Source organism: Oncorhynchus mykiss, chromosome 28, assembly GCF_013265735.2.
Source record: "Oncorhynchus mykiss isolate Arlee chromosome 28, USDA_OmykA_1.1, whole genome shotgun sequence".
Classification (NCBI taxonomy): Eukaryota; Metazoa; Chordata; class Actinopteri; order Salmoniformes; family Salmonidae; genus Oncorhynchus; species Oncorhynchus mykiss.
The window spans coordinates 4384674-4403020 of NC_048592.1; the positions used below are offsets into that span (position 1 = coordinate 4384674).

At 40.8% G+C, this 18347-nt stretch overlaps 1 non-coding gene across 1 annotated transcript; it reads left to right on the plus strand.

Moving 5' to 3' along the window:
* The first annotated feature begins 2053 nt into the window (after positions 1-2053).
* trnas-uga lies at positions 2054-2135 on the plus strand. Its single transcript has one exon. It is a non-coding gene; the product is annotated as a tRNA-Ser (tRNA).
* Positions 2136-18347: the final 16212 nt, after the last annotated feature.

The following is an 18347-nucleotide window of genomic DNA, read 5'->3' on the forward strand; positions in this document are numbered from 1 at the left end:
GGAAAAAAGCTGTCCTTAAAATGGTCTTGATATGTTCTTCAAAAGAGAGATCAGGGTCCAGAGTAACGCCGAGGTCCTTCACAGTTTTATTTGAGACGACTGTACAACCATTAAGATTAATTGTCAGATTCAACAGAAGATCTCTTTGTTTCTTGGGACCTAGAACAAGCATCTCTGTTTTGTCTGAGTTTAAAAGTAGAAAGTTTGCAGCCATCCACTTCCTTATGTCTGAAACACATTCTTCTAGCAAGGGCAATTTTGGGGCTTCACCATGTTTCATTGAAATGTACAGCTGTGTGTCATCCGCATAGCAGTGAAAGTTAACATTATGTTTTCGAATAACATCCCCAAGAGGTAAAATATATAGTGAAAACAATAGTGGTCCTAAAACGGAACCTTGAGGAACACCGAAATTTACAGTTGATTTGTCAGAGGACAAACCATTCACAGAGACAAACTGATATCTTTCCGACAGATAAGATCTAAACCAGGCCAGAACTTGTCCGTGTAGACCAATTTGGGTTTCCAATCTCTCCAAAATAATGTGGTGATCGATGGTATCAAAAGCAGCACTAAGGTCTAGGAGCACGAGGACAGATGCAGAGCCTCGGTCCGATGCCATTAAAATGTAATTTACCACCTTCACAAGTGCCGTCTCAGTGCTATGATGGGGTCTAAAACCAGACTGAAGCATTTCGTATACATTGTTTGTCTTCAGGAAGGCAGTGAGTTGTTGCGCAACAGCCTTTTCTAAAATTTTTGAGAGGAATGAAAGATTCGATATAGGCCGATTGTTTTTTATATTTTCTGGGTCAAGGTTTGGCTTTTTCAAGAGAGGCTTTATTACTGCCACTTTTAGTGAGTTTGGAACACATCCGGTGGATAGAGAGCCGTTTATTATGTTCAACATAGGAGGGCCAAGCACAGGAAGCAGCTCTTTCAGTAGTTTAGTTGGAATAGGGTCCAGTATGCAGCTTGAAGGTTTAGAGGCCATGATTATTTTCATCATTGTGTCAAGAGATATAGTACTAAAACACTTGAGCGTCTCTCTTGATCCTAGGTCCTAGCAGAGTTGTGCAGACTCAGGACAACTGAGCTTTGAAGGAATACGCAGATTTAAGGAGGAGTCCGTAATTTGCTTTCTAATAATCACAATCTTTTCCTCAAAGAAGTTCATGAATTTATCACTGCTAAAGTGAAAGTCATCCTCTCTTGGGGAATACTGCTTTTTAGTTAGCTTTGCGACAGTATCAAAAAGGAATTTCGGATTGTTCTTATTTTCCTCAATTAAGTTAGAAAAATAGGATGATCGAGCAGCAGTAAGGGCTCTTCGGTACTGCACAGTACTGTCTTTCCAAGCTAGTCGGTACAGGTTTGAACCCTGTTCACAGAGCTTTGCCAAACCAGTATTTTGAACTTATCCTTGGTGAATTGATATGGATAATCTCTTTAATACATGGACTTGTCCAGTGATTCAATGCTCAGAATACTGAAAGCTGTGATGGACAAGTGGTTAAAACGTGATTTGGCGCAGTAATATCAATATGTCGTGCCATCAAGTTTACCATTTTACACCAATGATGTCTGTTTCCAAATCCCAATCCCTTTACTTGCATTCCAACAGCTGCAATGGCCGAGTTCTTTAGACGTTGGACCTGAATTTCAATGGGGTCTCCCCACCCATGTTTTAACATTGCTCGAAGCGAATAGCCCACTTGCTCTTTCTCCTCATCACTTTCCTTAGATTCCTACTGCTGCCATGGCCAAGTGGTTTAAACATTGCAAATGAACTCCAGTGTTGTCTCCCCGTACAGTTTTTAAAACTGCTCGCAGCGCATTGACAAACCAGTCTTTATTTGTAAAATAGCATTGGTGACTTGATATTGATGAAGTGCTTAATGCGTAGACTTGTCCTTTGATTCAAGTGCTCAGAATATGTATTCCTTGAAAAACAGTTTAAATAGGCTCTTCAGTAGACAGTCTAGTCTTTACAGAAGTAAAATTGACAGAATGAGATAACCGACTGGTTAAGGCCTGGTAGTTAAAGTAGCAAGCTGCGATGGCCGAGTGGTTAAGGCATTGGACTTGAAATCAAATGGGGTCTCCCTGCGCAGGTTCGAACCCTGCTCACAGCGCTATTACAAACCAGTTTTTATTTTTAACATATCCTTGGTGACTTGATATGGATAATGTGCTTAATGCATGGACTTGTCCTTTGATTCAAGTGCTCAGAATATTTCTTCCTTGACAAAGAGTTCAAATAGGCTCTACAGTCCAGATCCTGCTGGTTCTGTGGAAGTCGAGCTGTTAAGGACTGCAAGATAACAGAATAAGTTTTGATGGCAGAGTGGTTAAGGCTTTGGACTTGAAATCCAATGTTGTCTTCCTGCGCAGGGTTGAACTTCGCTCGCAGTGCTATGATAAACCAGTATTTTGAACATATCTTTGGTGACTTGATATGGATAATGTGCTTAATCCATGGACTTGTCCTTTGATTCAAGTGCTCAGAATACAAATTCATTGAGAAACAGTTCAAATTGGCTCTTCAGAAGATAGTCTAGTCTTTACAGATGTAAAATGGACAGAATTAGATAGCCGACTGGTTAATGCTTGGTAGTTAACGTAACATGCTTTGATGGCCCAGTGGTTAAGGTGTTGGAAATCTAGTGAAGGCTCCCGTACAGGTTTGAACCCTGTTCACAGAGCTTTGCCAAACCAGTGTTTTGAACTTATCCTTGGTGAATTGATATGGATAATCTCTTTAATACATGGACTTGTCCAGTGATTCACATGCTCAGAATACTTTTGTCTTTGTGTGAGCTAATTCAGAAAGCTGTGATGGCCGAGTGGTTAAGACGTGATTTGGCGCAATAAGATCAATATGACGTGCCATCAAGTTTACCATTTTACACCAATGATGTCTGTTTCCAAATCCCAATCCCTTTACTTGCATTCCAACAGCTGCAATGGCCGAGTTCTTTAGACGTTGGACCTGAATTTCAATGGGGTCTCCCCACCCATGTTTTAACATTGCTCGAAGCGAATAGCCCACTTGTTCTTTCTCCTCATCACTTTCCTTAGATTTCTACTGCTGCCATGGACAAGTGGTTTAAACATTGCAAATGAACTCCAGTGTTGTCTCCCCGTACAGTTTTTAAAACTGCTCGCAGCGCATTGACAAACCAGTCTTTATTTGTAAAATAGCATTGGTGACTTGATATTGATGAAGTGCTTAATGCGTAGACTTGTCCTTTGATTCAAGTGCTCAGAATAAAGATAACCCTGAAGGAGTTGCAAAGCTCTACAGCAGAGATTGGAGTGTCTGTCCATAGGACCACTTTAAACTTTACAGTCCACAGAGCTGGGCTTTACGGAAGAGTGGCCAGAAAAATGCCATTGCTTAAAGAAAAAATAAGCAAACACGTTTGGTGTTCGCCAAAAGGCATGTGGGAGACTACCCAACCATATGTAAGAAGGTACTCTTGTCAGATGAGACTAAAATGTAGCTTATTGGCCATCAAAGAAAACGCTATGTCTGGCGCAAACCCAACACCTCTCATCACCCCGAGAACACACAATTAACCTGCCGATGAAAAACATCCCCTCAGCATGATGCTGCCAACACCATGCTGTGGGGATGTTTTTCATCGGCAGGTTACTGGAAAACTGGTCAGAATTTAAGGAATGGTGGATGGCGCTAAATACCAGGAAATTCATGAGGGAAACATGTTTCAGTCTTCCAGAGATTTGAGTCTGGGACGGAGGTTCACCTTCCAGCATGTCTGTGGAACTTATTCAGTTAATGTCTCAGTTGTTGGATCTTGTTATGTTCATACAAATATTTACACATGTTAAGTTTGCTGAAAATAAACACAATTGACAGTCAGAGGACGTTTCTTTTTTTGTTGAGTTTCTTTTAAATTTATAGGTATAAGCCATATCTGTTTATGATCCAATAACACATTTAAAATCATCCATCTACCTTGAGGATCTGTTTGGACAATTTGCACATTTGGATCAAAATTACTGTTAATTAATGTCATCCCCCTTTTGAATTTCTTTGCCCATGGGAGAAATATATTTTGCCCTCCCCAGTCCTTTTCCCACAAAACTTCATCTAAAATTGTTGAATGAGTTTCCTGTAAACAATAGATATTATTTTCTTTCTCTTTTAGCCAGGTAAATACTGATTGTCTTTTGTTATTTCTGCTAAGTCATTACAATTATAACTGGCTATACTTATTTAACCAATTACCATAATGAGACACAGGTTTCAATTCTATTTATCACATCCCACATGCATTTTGGCGAACACCAAACATGTTTGCTTATTTTCTTCTTTAAGCAATGGCTTTTTTCTGGCCACTCTTCCGTAAAGCCCAGCTCTGTGGACTGTAAAGTTTAAAGTGTTCCTATGGACAGACACTCCAATCTCTGCTGTAGAGCTTTGCAGCTCCTTCAGGGTTATCTTTGGTCTCTTTGTTGCCTCTCTGATTAATGCCCTCCTTGCCTGGTCCATGAGTTTTGGTAGGCGGCCCTCTCTTGGCAGGTTTGTTGTGTTGCCATATTCTTTCCATTTTTCAAATAATGGATTTAATGGTGCTCCGTGGGATGTTCAAAGTTTATGATATCTTTTATAAACCAACCCTGTACTGATCTGTACTCCACAACTTTGTCCCTGACCTGTTTGGAGGGCTCCTTGGTCTTCATGGTGCCGCTTGCTTGGTGGTGCCCCTTGCTTAGTGGTGTTGCAAACTGTAGGGCCTTTCAGAACAGGTGTATATATACTGAGATCATGTGACAGATCCTGTGACACTTAGATTGCACACAGGTGGGCTTGATTTAACTACTTATGTTACTTCTGAAGGTAATTGGTTGCACCAGATCTTATTTAGGGGCTTCATATCAAAGTGTGTGAATACATATGCACGCACCATTTTTCTGTTAAAAAATATATAATTTTGGAAACAAGTAATTGTTTTAATTTCACTTTCACTTGGACTATTTTGTGTATGTCCATTACATGAAATCCAGCTAAGGGGGATGAATACCTTTTCAACAGAATTGGAATAATGTGTCCCTGAACAAAGGGGGGGGGGGGTCAAAATCAAAAGTAACAGTCAGTATCTGGTGTGGCCACCAGCTGCATTAAGTACTGCAGTGCATCTCCTCCTCATGGACTGCACCAGATTTGCCAGTTCTTGCTGTGAGATGTTACCCCACTCTACCACCAAGGCACCTGCAAGTTCCCACATATTTCTTGGGGGAATAGCCCTAGCCACCACCATCCGATCAACAGGTCCCAGACGTGCTCAATGGGATTGAGATCCGGGCTCTTCGCTGGCCATGGCAGAACATTGACATTCCTGTCTTGCAGGAAATCATGCACTGAACGAGCAGTATGGCTGGTGGCATTGTCATGCTGGAGGGTCATGTCCGGATGAGCCTGCAGGAAGGGTAACACATGAGGGAGGAGGATGTCTTCCCTGTAACGCACAGCGTTGAGATTGCCTGCAATGACAACAAGCTCAGTCCGATGATGCTGTGACACCGCCCCAGACCATGACGGACCCTCCATCTCCAAATCGATTCCGCTCTCGGTGTAATGCTCATTCCTTCGATGATAAACACGAATCCGACTATCACCCCTGGTGAGACAAAACCGCGACTCGTCAGTGAAGAGCACTTTTTGCCAGTCCTGTCTGGTCCATCGACGGTGGGTTTGTGCCCATAGGGGACGTTGTTGCCAGTACTGTCTGGTGAGGACCTGCCTTACAACAGGCCTACAAGCCCTCAGTCCAGTCTCTCTCAGCCTATTGCGGACAGTCTGAGCACTGATGGAGTTGTGCATTCCTGGTGTAACTCGGGCAGTTGTTGCCATCCTGTACCTGTCTCGCAGGTGTGATGTTCGGATGTACCGATCCTGTGCAGGTGTTGTTACACATGGTCTGCCACTGCGAGGACGATCAGCTGTCTGTTCTGTCTCCCTTGTAGCTCAGTACGGACATTGCAATTCCTTGCGGCATGCGTAAGGCACATTCACACCGATGAGCAGGGACCCTGGGCATCTTTCTTTTGGTGTTTTCAGAGTCAGTAGAAAGGTCTCTTAAGTTTCCTAAGTTTTCATAACTGTGACCTTAATCGCCTACCGTCTGTCTGTAAGCTGTTAGTGTCTTAATGACCGTTCCACAGGTGCATGTTCATTAATTGTTCATGGTTCATTGAACAAGCATGGGAAACAGTGTTTAAACCCTTTACAATTAAATCCATGATGGCGTAGCAGTCAGACATATTTGTCTTTGTCTCGTCCCATGTGTATATATTTTTCTTCGCGTTCTTTTGAATATTTTTCCTAAACCTCAACTTCAAAATACTCTCCTGCAACGCGCCTCACCCAATGTGGATCTGTTTATTTTCTCCTAAAGTATTTCTATTTACCTCCGAACTGGAATACCTCAACTGAAGCTAGCTAGCTAACTAGGTATCAGTCAGCTAACCACTGCTAGCGGTCATCAGCTAACCTTCAGCTGGTGGCAAATCTGATGGCCGAATGGTAAAGAACATCTATACACGTATATATGCCTTGCTTCAGTCATGTGTTCTCTTATGGGTCAATGATTTTATTGGCAATATTTAGGAATTATGTTCTCGCCTCAATTACTTAGAAGTTCATGTTGTCCCGCCCTTCCCATGTATGCCCAGGTGCATATTTGATAGCCCATGTACATTCAGGATGTAAGGCTTACTAGTTATGGCAAATGTTAGGAAGACATGGTTGTCATAAAATAAAATACAAAAATCATTAAGAACAGCAAAGCTTTACATTGACCACATCTTTTCACATATGTTTTACTTGGGTCTTTTTCATTTACCCTGTTGATTAGCTCCAGCCAATGGAAGCTCGGTGCAAAGAACAATAATGCAATTCATCCATTGATGGACGGTGACAAAAATAATGACAGTATTTCAATGTTTTATTGGTGGAGTTTATGGATTTGCATGTGGCTGTGCATTACATTATGTCTGAATAGGACAGAGGATCTGAATCAAGCCTATTGGTATTCTTGATCAATTATTGATCCAAAAAGACACTGTTTTGACGTTAAATCTGCTTGCATTGCTTGGTAGTGTATTAGCACGGTGTGAGACAAGATAAATAATACCATTTAAGTCAAATAAAAATAAACTGTATTTTCCTAAATTGAGACATGAATAAAAAATGTTATCACATCAACATCATTCAGAATGTATCTGTTTTCAGTATGAGAATGATATGTATACAGATTATTTTACAACTTTTTTGTGTTTTTTCTCAATGATTGTTCTTTAGTAAATAGGAAACTCTACAGTGTGTTAGTCTGAGAAACAACTCTATAGTTGTTTTATGTTTGTGAAACCTTGAAATGTACACAATGAGAAGTGATATTGTAACAACAGTTTTGAATGGGTAATTGTATCAAATATAATTCATTTATATCAAAATGTATATCAAATGTATATCATTAGCGCAAATATAAACTGCTTTCATCACTGCCATGTAAAACCATTCTTGTAAGTTGGAGTGACTGTACACGATTGTCTGGGGCTGCTGTACAGAGAAGTTATAGAGGGGCAGCAGGGTAGCCTAGTGGTTAGAGCGGTGGACTAGTAACCGGAAGGTTGCAAGATGTTCCATCGTTCGTAGTTGATCCGCAGGGTCAAATAATAACCAGGGTGGCTATAGAGTGGGCAGAAGTTCAACACTCAGGAGTCAATGTCATGTAATTAGTATTTTTCATAGCCTGAGAGAGAGAGAGAGAGAGAAACAGATCAGGGAGACAGACAAACAGAGACATCATTAAAGGTAAATTACATTTTCTTTTCAAATGTTTTTATTTTCTTCTAAATCTTTAGTACAGAAATGCATACATATTACAATTATTAAAAGTTTACTATGCCATATTAAACTGTACCACTACTGTTTGTTTTACTAAACCTTTATAGAAATCATACAAGGTATTACTACACAATACATGTTTATATGTATAATACTTTTTGTAGGAAAAACTGGTCATTATTACTTTCTTAGAGAAAAAGACGAGTCAGCATTTCCCTCCTTTTCAGGGGCTATTGTAATCAGTTTCCAAGTCCTCGTCTTCACGCTGTAAGGGCCTCTTCCACTCCGGCTCTCCATGGCCTTCCAGGTTTCGTATGTTTTTATTATCGATGATAGATCAACCTTCTTGCCGTTAAGCCCAAGTTTTGTGTTGAGGACAGAAGGGACCATCTTCGTAAATGTTCCCGATGGTGGAAAAACTGTTGCACTTGTTTCATCAAATCAAGTACCTTAATTAAACCAATCTCGCCACTTGAAGCTAAAGACAGGCACAAAATAGTTGACCCCTGTGCAAGCGTTTGAAAATACATACGAACGAACAGATTTGGTTTTCACATAGCCTTCTAGGTGAAAAATCTGTCGATGTGCCCTTGAGCAAGGCACTTAACCCTAATTGCTCTGGATAAGAGAATCTGCTAAATACCTGAAATTTAAAGTGTGAGATCAGTGTCTTCAACAGGTAGCGTGACCCCTTTGTCTGCACTCCATAGGTCATAGCAAGTCGTAGTTATCTACCTTTAATTATTCAATGTAATGATATCAGCAAGTTCTATATCTATACTGTGTATTATTTTGTCATTATCTTACTGATAATGTCTATATCTATACTGTGTATTATTTTGTCATTATCTTACTGATAATGTCTATCTATACTGTGTATTATTTTGTCATTATCTTACTGATAATGGAACTTATATGTTTAAAGTAAGGATTAGAATATTCCACCCTGAAACCATATAATTGTATGAAATTCATTAGAATCATAAAGTTACTAGTAATGAGGTGTGTAGGTTTAGTCAGTAAAAGTATCTCTCTGTACAAAATGTCTCTACAGTATCTTAAACACAGACTGTCTGAGCAAAATTCGGTGCCGACCTTGGCTAGGGGCCACAGAGATTTGTGAGAGGGCAGGGAGTACTTCTCATGGCCTCCCTAATCTTGGGGGAGGACAGGGAGTGCTTCACACGGTCTCCATAATCTTTGTCGTCTGGGTAATGATAAAGTATGGTGTTTAGGATACCTACTGTTCGTGTGTATGTATGTGTGTATGATATCTACTGTTTGTGTGGAAGTATGTGCGTATGATACCTACTGTCCGTGTGCTTGTACAGCGGGGCAAAAAAGTATTTAGTCAGCCACCAATTGTGCAAGTTCTCCCACTTAAAAAGATGAGAGAGGCCTGTAATTTTCATCATAGGTACACTTAAACTCTGACAGACAAAATGAGAAAAATCCAGAAAATCACATTGTAGGATTTTTAATGAATTTATTTGCAAATTATGGTGGAAAATAAGTATTTGGTCACCTACAAACAAGCAAGATTTCTGGCTCTCACAGACCTGCAACTTCTTTAAGAGGCTCCTCTGTCCTCCACTCGTTACCTGTATTAATGGCACCTGTTTGAGCTTCTTATCAGTATAAAAAGACACCTTTCCACAACCTCAAACAGTCACACTCCAAACTCCACTATGGCCAAGACCAAAGAGCTGTCAAAGGACACCAGAAACAAAATTGTAGACCTGCTGGGAAGACTGAATCTGCAATAGGTAAGCAGCTTGGTTTGAAGAAATCAACTGTGGGAGCAATTATTAGGAAATGGAAGACATACAAGACCACTGATAATCTCCCATGATCTGGGGCTCCACGCAAGATCTCACCCCGTGGGGTCAAAATGATCACAAGAACGGTGAGCAAAAATCGCAGAACCACACGGGGGGACCTAGTGAATGACCTGCAGAGAGCTGGGACCAGAGTAACAAAGCCTACCATCAGTAACACACTACGCCGCCAGGGACTCAAATCCTGCAGTGCCAGACGTGTCCCCCTGCTTAAGCCAGTACATGTCCAGGCCCGTCTGAAGTTTGCTAGAGAGCATTTGGATGATCCAGAAGAAGATTGGGAGAATGTCATATGGTCAGATGAAACCAAAATATAACTTTTTGGTAAAAACTCAACTCATCGTGTTTGGAGGACAAAGAATGCTGAGTTGCATCCAAAGAACACCATACCTACTGTGAAGCATGGGGGTGGAAACATCATGCTTTGGGGCTGTTTTTCTGCAAAGGGACCAGGTCGACTGATCCGTGTAAAGGAAATAATGAATGGGGCCATGTATCGTGAGATTTTGAGTGAAAATCTCCTTCCATCAGCAAGGGCATTGAAGATGAAACGTGGCTGGGTCTTTCAGCATGACAATGATCCCAAATACACCGCCCGGGCAATGAAGGAGTGGCTTCGTAAGAAGCATTTCACGGTCCTGGAGTGGCCTAGCCAGTCTCCAGATCTCAACCCCATAGAAAATCTTTGGAGGGAGTTGAAAGTCTGTGTTGCCCAGCAACAGCCCCTAAACATCACTGCTCTAGAAGAGATCTGCATGGAGGAATGGGACAAAATACCAGCAACAGTGTGAAAACCTTGTGAAGACTTACAGAAAACGTTTGACCTCTGTCATTGCCAACAAAGGGTATATAACAAAGTATTGAGATAAACTTTTGTTATTGACCAAATACTTATTTTCCACCATAATTTGCTAATAAATTCATAAAAAATCCTACAATGTGATTTTCTGGATTTTGTTTTCATTTTGTCTGTCATAGTTGACGTGTACCTATGATGAAAATTACAGGCCTCTCATCTTTTTAAGTGGGAGAACTTGCACAATTGGTGGCTGACTAAATACTTTTATGCCCCACTGTATGTGCTTTATGATATCTGCTGTTTGTGTGGAAGTATGTGCGTATGATACCTACTGTTCGTGTGCTTGTATGTGCGTATGATATCTGCTGTTTGTGTGGAAGTATGTGCGTATGATACCTACTGTTCGTGTGCTTGTATGTGCGTATGATATCTGCTGTTTGTGTGGAAGTATGTGCGTATGATACCTACTGTTCGTGTGCTTGTATGTGCGTATGATATCTGCTGTTTGTGTGGAAGTATGTGCGTATGATACCTACTGTTCGTGTGCTTGTATGTGTGTATGATATCTGCTGTTTGTGTGGAAGTATGTGCGTATGATACCTACTGTTCGTGTGCTTGTATGTGCGTATGATATCTGCTGTTTGTGTGGAAGTATGTGCGTAGGATACCTACTGTTTGTGTGGAAGTATGTGCGTATGATATCTGCTGTTTGTGTGGAAGTATGTGATTAGGATACCTACTGTTTGTGTGGAAGTATGTGATTAGGATACCTACTGTTTGTGTGGAAGTATGTGATTAGGATACCTACTGTTTGTGTGGAAGTATGTGCGTATGATACCTACTGTTTGTGTGGAAGTATGTGCGTATGATACCTACTGTTCGTGTGGAAGTATGTGCGTATGATACCTACTGTTCGTGTGCTTGTATGTGCGTATGATATCTGCTGTTTGTGTGGAAGTATGTGTGTAGGATACCTACTGTTTGTGTGGAAGTATGTGCGTATGATATCTGCTGTTTGTGTGGAAGTATGTGCGTATGATACCTACTGTTTGTGTGGAAGTATGTGATTAGGATACCTACTGTTTGTGTGGAAGTATGTGCGTAGGATACCTACTGTTTGTGTGGAAGTATGTGCGTATGATATCTGCTGTTTGTGTGGAAGTATGTGATTAGGATACCTACTGTTTGTGTGGAAGTATGTGATTAGGATACCTACTGTTTGTGTGGAAGTATGTGCGTATGATATCTGCTGTTTGTGTGGAAGTATGTGATTAGGATACCTACTGTTTGTGTGGAAGTATGTGCGTATGATATCTGCTGTTTGTGCGCCGCTATAAAATGGATGTCTTTGTATTGTGGACTTTAGAACGTTCTCTGAATAAACTGTACTAACCTTTTGCATAAGCCGAGTCTTTGACTAATTATTATTAAATCCATGGTCTGACAAACCTCGGGGATTGGTCAAAGCTATTGATTGATGTTATTATCATTGGGATTGAACATTCTCCTGATACTTACCAAGGAGGGAGAATGGCAGAGGGGTAACTATGTGGGCCAAAAGGAGGAGGTATCAGAAGAAAACGGTGCAAGGTATTATGTCACCGGAATATGAAATGTATGCGTGTCCTGATTCTCTACCCTTCACCTTGAAGTGTGCACTTGTTCACTCCCCCTCATGTATTTGAAAGTGTTGGATTGAGGCAAGAACAGCTCTAGGAATTTCACACCATTTTCCTTACACCACTCCATCCTTTTAAATCACAAGGTGAAGTGTATGAGTGTACAGTTAGGGAGAGATCGAAGGAGAATCGAAAAGCAACATCTGTCTCAGTATTCAATCTTGCGTGGTTGTAATTTAGAGTGGTGTTGTGCCCTCGGTTGTGATTTTGAAGTTGTAATTGTGAGATGCTGTTGCTCTTAAGTTAAATATGCATCTTGTTTACAAAAGTTTAAAATGTACTGTTAATGTTCACCCATGTTGGCCTTCTTTGGAATGCTTTTAAACTTTCGAGTGAGAATGGTTTCTTCTTAATTTAGTCCATTTTTAGTTATCCTCGTCTTTAATCTGAACCCAATTTATGCTGTCAGAGGACTTGGAAACTGGTTGTCCTCAAAGTTTCTTTATGACTGCCCTCAATGTTCATTTTGAACCATTCATGTACATCAGATAATGTGTGTGAATTGAATCTCCTAAATTCAGTGTCAGCCTGCAGCAGATAAGAGACTATAGCTATATGAGACATATTTATCCCTTGCTTTGATATTAGGCTACAGATTGTGGAATATGTGGCAAGACAGGGGACTTCTCTATTGAGGGATTTTCTATAACCAGAGTGAAAAGTTAGCAGTTTAGGGGGGTAAATTGTTGTAGATACGATACAATATACGTTATTGTCCATTAACACTGAGTATACGAAACACAAGGAACACCTTGCTAATATTGAGTTGCACCCCCCCTCAGTTCGTTGGGGCATGGACTCTACAAGGTGTTGAAAGCATTCCACAGGGGTGCTTCCCACAGTTGTGTGAAGTTGGCTGAATGTCCTTTGGGTGGTGGACCATTTTTGATACACGCAGGAAACTGTTGTTGCAGTTCTTGACACAAACGGGTGCGTCTGGCACCTACTATCATACCCCATTGAAAGGCACTTACATTTTTTGTCTTTCCCATTCAATGGCACACATACACAATCCATGTCTCACGGGCTTAAATATCATTCTGTAACCAACATCCTCCCCTTGATCTAAACTGATTCAAGTGGATTTAACAAGTGACATCAATAAGGGATCATAACTTTCCCCTGGTCAGTCTATGTCATGGAAAGAGCAGGTGTTCTTAATGTTTTGTAAACTCTGTACATGGAAATTGATTTCATGACGTCAGCATACAAATACATAAACACAACACATTATAATACATACAGTATGGAAAACTGGAAAGATGTAAGTCACACATATTCAAAGCCTCTGCGGCCTACTGTCCGGCCAATGTATTTCTATATGGCTGTACTCTTAAAGAAGAACAAAGGAGTAAATGGATCTGAGATACTGTCTGACCAATGTATTTCTATATGGCTGTGCTCTTAAAGAAGAACAAAGGAGTAAATGGATCTGAGATACTGTCCGACCAATGTATTTCTATATGGCTGTGCTCTTAAAGAAGAACAAAGGAGTAAATGGATCTACCCCACAACCATAAAATTAAATATCCTTAAATTGTCCCAGACAAGGATTCATCTCAAGACCTTTACATTAACAGTATTTAGGCAGTGATGTCAAAGTTGCAGGGCCGTAAATTAGTTGTAGGTTCAATGCACTTACACTCCAGCAAACTTTACAGTTGGCACTATGCATTCAGGCAGGTAGCGTTCCCCTGGCATCCGTCAAACCAGATTAGTCCGTCGGACTAACAGATGGTGAAGCGTGATTCACCACTCCAGAGTCCAATGGCGGTGAGCTTTACACCACTCTAGCCTACACTTGGCATTGCACATGGTGGTCTTAGGCTTGTGAGCAGCTGCTCGGCCATGGAAACCCATTTCATGAAGCTCCCAACGAACAGTTCTTGTGCTGACATTGCTTCCAGAGCCAGTTTGGAACTTGGCAGTGAGTTGCACCCGAGGACAGACGATTTTTACACACTACACGTTTCAGCACTCGGCGGTCCCGTTCTGTGAGCTTGTGTGGCCGAGCACTTCGTGGCTGAGGCTTTGTTTCCACTTCACAATAACAGCACTTAGAGATGACCGGGGCAGCTCTAGCAGGGCAGAAATGTGATAAACTGACTTGTTGGAAAGGTGGCATCTGATGACGGTGCCTCGTTGAAAGTCACTGAGCTCTTCACTAAGGCCAATCTACTGGAAATGTATATTTCTATGGAGATTGAGTGTCTGAAATACGCAAAACCACTAATTTGAAGGCGTGTCGACATACTTTGTATATACAGTGTAAATAATACAGTAGATCTAATAAATTCACTGTGTATTCTTCATTATTAATTACTTCAGTGGTTACAAACACTGTCCTCCGGGTACCTTTGGGTAGCATGTATGGAAAGTGAAGCAGCAATGGTGCATTATTTAAGAAACTCTATGGATTAAAGTCATTCCCCATATTATGGAACATTTTATGAGCAGCCAACCAAGCTAGCTAGCATTAGCTCACTGTTTTGTGAACAAATAAACTTGTGAGCATCGCCTTTCAGCTTTGCTTTCTTTTACTCAGCAAAACTGACAATCTACACTACCTTTCAAAAGTTTTAGAACACCTACTCATTCAAGGGTTTTTCTATATATTTTTACTATTTTCTACATTGCAGAATAACAGTGATGACATCAAAACTATGAAATAACAAATGGAATCATGGAGTAAGCAAAAAAGTGTTAAGCAAAATAAAATACATTTTATATTTCAGATTCTTCAAAGTAGCCACCCTTTGCCTTGATGACAGCTTTGCACACTCTTGGCATTCTCTCAACCAGCTTCACCTGGAATGCTTTTCCAACAGTCTTGAAGGAGTTCCCACATATGCTGAACACTTGTTGGCTGCTTTTCCTTCACTCTCTGGTCCAACTCATCCCAAACCATCTCAATTGGGTTGAGGTCAGGTGATTGGAGAGGCCAGGTCATCTGATGCAGCACTCCATCATGCTCCTTCTTGGTCAAATAGCACTTACACAGCCTGGAGGTGTGTTGGGTCATTGTCCTGTTGAAAATCAAAGGATAATCCCACTAAGCGCAAACCAGATGGGATGGCGTGTCGCTGCAGAATGTTGTGGTAGGCATGCTGGTTAAGTGTGCCTTGAATTTTAAATAAATCAGATGCCCACACCATCACACCTCCTCCTTCATGCTTCACGGATCATCCATTCACCTACTCTGCATCTCACAAAGACACGGCAGTGGGAACCAAACATTTCAAATTGGGACTCGTCAGACCAAAGGACAGATTTCCACCGGTCTAATATTCATTGCTCGTGTTTCTTGGCCCAAGCAAGTCTCTTCTTATTATTGGTGTCCTTTAGTAGTGGTTTCTTAGCAGCAATTTGACCTTGAAGGCCTGATTCACGCAGTCTCCTCTGAACAGTTGATGATGAGATGTGTCTGTTACTTGAACTCTGTGAAGCATTTATTTGGGCTGCAATCTGAGGTGCAGTTAACTCTAATGAACTTATGCTCTGCAGCAGAGGGGTCTTCCTTTCCTGTGTTGGTCCTCATGAGAGCCAGTTTCATCACAGAACCTGAGGGTTTTTGCGACTGTAGTTGAAGAAACTTTAAAAGTTCTTGAGTTTTTCCAGGATTGACTGACCTTCATGTCTTAAAGTAATGATGGACTGTCATTTCTCTTTGCTTATTTGAGCTGTTCTTGCCATAATATCGACTTGGCCTTTTGCCAAATAGGGCTATCTTCTGTATACCACCCCTACCTTGTCACAAACTCAAATGCATTAAAGGAAAGTTCACTTTTAACAAGGCACACCTGTTAATTGAAATGCATTCCAGGTGACTACCTCATGAAGCTGGTTGAGAGAATGCCAAGAGTGTGCAAAGCTGTCATTAAGGCAAAGGGTGGCTACTTTGAAGAATCTCAAATATGAAATATATCTTTTTTTGCTTTACTACATGATTCCATATTTGATGGTTTTGACGTCTTCACTATTATTCTACAATGTAGAAAATAGTAAAAATAAAGAAAAACCCTTGAGTAGGTGTGTCCAAACTTTTGACTGGTACTGGACATTGTAATATTGTTGAATGGTGGTACTATATATTTTGTATTGTTGCTATGGAGCGGTGTAATAATGTTATGATGTCCAGTTTTATGTTTTATGTGTAATGTAAATGCCTTAATATTTTTGGACTCAAGGAAGAGTAATGGGGGATCTCTAATAATTACAAATGCAAATGTCTTGAGGTCTGTTTCGCTCTAGCAAAAATGTAAACAAATTGTTAGGACCAATGAAAAAAAGAGTTATGAACTTCGGATGTCAACGTGACCTAATATTATTATTATTCTTCTTCGCGAGGCTTCCAGATCCATAAAAAAAGGACATTATACGCCACGTTTAAATACATTGGATGAAAATGTTGTGTAGGTGGATTTGATGGGGGGAAATGTCTGATGATAGGCGATTCATTTACTTAAAATAAAATGTCACTCTCTGAATGGCACACACGCACAATCCATGTCTCAATTGTCTCAAGACTTTAAAATCCTTCTCCTCCCCTTCATGTACAGTGGGTGTAGGAAGTCACCACCACCCCCTGTTCACCTTTAGTTGCCTTACAGCCTGAATTGAAAACACAAAATCTGACCTTTTGCGGCTTTATTTGCTCACAATAGTTTAAAAAAAGTTAAATACCCTATTTGGATAAGTGAACAGGTTAATACATGGTGAACCACCTGTTAATTGAATTACAGCCATTATTCTCTTTGAATATGTCTCTACTAACTTTGCACACCTAGACTGTGCAATATTTGCCCATTCTTCCTTACAGAATTGTTCAAGCTCAGTCAAATTGCATGGTGACCACTCATGGACTTCACTCTCATTCCACAGATTCTCTATGGGATTTAGGTCGGGGCTCTGACTAGTTCACTCAAGGACATTCACCTTCTTGTCCTTCAGCCACCGTACTGTTGCTTTGGCTCATTGTCATGTTGAAACATGAACCATCATCCTGGCAGAGGGCTGCAGGTTCTCCTCACGAATCTGTTGGTATTTTGCACTGTCCATTTTACCTTCTATCCTGCCAAGCGCTCCAGTCCCTGCTGAAGAGAAACGCCTCAACAACAGGATGCTGCCACCGCCGTGCTTTACTGTGAGGCACGGTGTTCTTTGGGTGGAAAGATGTATTGGGTTTTCGCCAGACATATCGTTTTGGGTTCAGTCCAAAAAGTTCAATTTTGTTCTCATCTGACCACAGCATCTCTTGGCCTCGGCTTTTTGGCAAAGCTCAAACAATACTCTTTTATTTTTCTTTCCACACCCCCATAGAGGCCAGATTTGTGGAGCACTTGTGATATAGTGGTCACATGCACACATTGACCAGTCTTTGCCATAAAGGCTTGAAGCTCCTTCAAAGTCACCGTTGGCTTCTTGGTAACCTCTCTGATCAGTCTCCTCCTCGCCCGGCCTGATCTTTGCAGGGTCTTGGGGGTGCCACGCCCATTCCACTTCTTAATAATGTTCTTAACTGTGCTACGAGGGATAGACAAAGCCTTTGAATTATTTTTATATCCATCCCCTGACTTGTGCCTTTCCACAACTTTATCTCGTAGATCCTTTGACAGTACCTTTCCGCCCATAGTGGATTCTTTGCTTTGAATTGCACTACAGAGCAGTGGAGTCCTCTATGAACTACTGCTTTTATTCTGAACTAATCAAAATCACTACAATTGATCACAGATGGAAGCCAATTAGCCTGATTTGTGATCTGGAAGGTGGTTGATTATACCTCCGCAGGCATACAATTGCAATTCTAAGGGGGTGTTCACTTCTGGGTATTTTACTTTTACTTCATTTTCAGAGTTTTATTTAGGAAAAAATATTGTGGGTTACTGTGTGTAAATAAAGCCGTAAAAAGTCTGATTTGATGTTTTTTCATTTCAGGCTGTAAGGCAACAAAAGGGGGACATTTTGAAAGGGGGTGGTGACTCTACACCCACTGTACACTGATTTTAGTGGATAACGATGGATATCAATGGATCATACATTTCACCTGGATTTACCTGGTCAGTCTTTTTTATATCAGTTTATATTATGGCAACATACATAATGTCAAAATAAATATTTTATTATTTGAATTTCATTGAATAATAATATTTTATTGG